The 2,152-nt window shown below is 35.0% G+C and overlaps 1 non-coding gene across 1 annotated transcript; it reads right to left on the bottom strand.

The window, feature by feature from the left end:
• Positions 1-793: 793 nt before the first annotated feature.
• Positions 794-865, bottom strand: TRNAC-GCA (transfer RNA cysteine (anticodon GCA)). The gene has a single exon. It is a non-coding gene; the product is annotated as a tRNA-Cys (tRNA).
• Between the last annotated feature and the right edge of the window lie 1,287 nt (positions 866-2,152).

Below are 2,152 nucleotides of genomic sequence, written 5' to 3'. Positions count from 1 at the left end.
TCCTTATAAGTGTATGGGGTGCGAAGGATGTCCTTTATCTGCCTTGGTAAAATACAGTAAGGTTTCCATTGCGAGAATTCATACATTTCGTATCACATGTAGATCTTGGATCATGGAAAGAAAATCTTTTGTCAAATGCACAAATTCTGAAAAATGTAACTGCTTCTCTACTGCAGTTTGTTGATTTTGTGCTAAGAGCATAGTTAAACCCAATTATTCATTGTGTTTTATACGAAATGATGATATATCTTATTAATTCTATTATTTCTTACAGTGCATTGGGTTGAAAAACATTTTAACAGGATCTATTGAAGAGGGTATATGGTTATGAAACGGGGACTTCTTGAACTGGATTCCTACGCTCTACCACTGAGTTAAACCCTTGAATGCTGAAAACTGTCCTTTTTTAAAAAGGTGATAGAGAGGGTGACTGTATGGAACTTGTAGAACTAATGACATCAGTGCACTTCTGGTCAGCTGTACAAATTAATACATTTCATTAGGGGCATATTATTGGTTTCTACCACAGTTTTATAACATTCATATGAGCTTCCAATGGACTATTTCAAACTGATAATATCACCAGTAGAACTTGGGTGAATGTAAAACACAGCTTGTATCATACGAAGAAATCCTAAACAGTTTCATGATGTTTACCCTATGTTTCAGGAGATGATCAGGAGTATTTCTAATGTAGAAATGTGTTGCTCATTACATAAAATGCTAAGATTGTAAATGTTTTCTTCAATTTATTTAATTAAAAAAATATTTCTACAGGTAAAACAGTTGAAAAAGGGGGCACCCAGATTTGAACTAGGGACCTCTTGATCTGCAGTCAAATGCTCTACCACTGAGCTATACCCCCTGTTCTGAAAAGTTCCCCTTTATTAATTCAGTAATATGTACAAAGTGCAAGCAACATGCAATCACCATCAAAGCAATGCATTTTCAGCCACCAAACCCTCCTTATAAGTATATGGGGTGCGAAGGATGTCCTTTATCTGCCTTGGTAAAATACTGTAAGGTTTCCATTGCAAGAATTCATACATTTCGTATCACATGTAGATCTTGGAACATGGAAAAAAAATCTTTTGTCAAACGCACAAATTCTGAAAAATGTAACTGCTTCTCTACTGCAGTTTGTTGATTTTGTGCTAAGAGCATAGTTAAACCCAATTGTTCATTGTTTTGTATATGAAATGATTATATATCTTATTGTTTCTTACAGTGCATCGGGTTGAAAAACATTTAACAGGATCTATTGAAGAGTGTATATGGTTATGAAACAGGGACTTCTTGAACTACACTCCTACGCTCTACCACTGACATAAACCCTTGAATGTTGAAAACTGCCCTTTTTTAAAAAGGTGATAGAGTGGGTGACTCTATGGAACTTGTAGAACTAATGGCATCAGTGCACTTCTGGTCAGCTGTACAAATTAATACATTTCATTAAGGGCATATTATTGGTTTCCATCACAGTTTTATAACATTCATAAGAGCTTCCAATGAACTATTTCAAACTGATCATATCACCAGTAGAACTTGGGTGAATGTAAAACACAGCTTGTATCATATGAAGAAATCCTAAACAGCTTAATGGTGTTTACCCTATGTTTCAGGTGATGATCAGGAGTGTTTCAAATGTAGAAATGTGTTGCTCATTACATAAAATGCTAAGATTGTAAATGTTTACTTCAATTTATTTAATTAAAACATATTTCTACAGGTAAAACAGTTGGACAAGGGGGCACCCAGATTTGAACTAGTGACCTTTTGATCTGCAGTGAAATGCTCTACTCCGGAGCTATACCCCCATTTCTGAAATGTTCACCTTTATTGATTCAGTAATATGTACAAAGTGGAAGCAACATGCAATCACCATCAAAGCAATGCATTTTCAGCCACCAAACCCTCCTTATAAGTATATGGGGTGCAAAGGATATCCTTTATCTGCCTTGGTAAAATACAGTGAGGTTTCCATTGCAAGAATTCATACATTTCGTAGAACATGTAGATCTTGGAACATGGAAAAAAAATCTTTTGTCAAATGCACATATTCTGCAAAATGTAACTGCTTCTCTACTGCAGTTTGTTGATTTTGTGCTAAGAGCATAGTTAAACCCAATTGTTCATTCTTTTGTATATGAAA

This window comes from Ambystoma mexicanum, unplaced genomic scaffold (assembly GCF_040938575.1).
Source record: "Ambystoma mexicanum isolate Mex_15411 unplaced genomic scaffold, UKY_AmexF1_1 Mex_scaf118, whole genome shotgun sequence".
NCBI classification, from domain to species: Eukaryota; Metazoa; Chordata; class Amphibia; order Caudata; family Ambystomatidae; genus Ambystoma; species Ambystoma mexicanum.
Note: the sequence above shows the minus strand (reverse complement) of the source record. Positions and strands in the feature narration are given on the sequence as shown.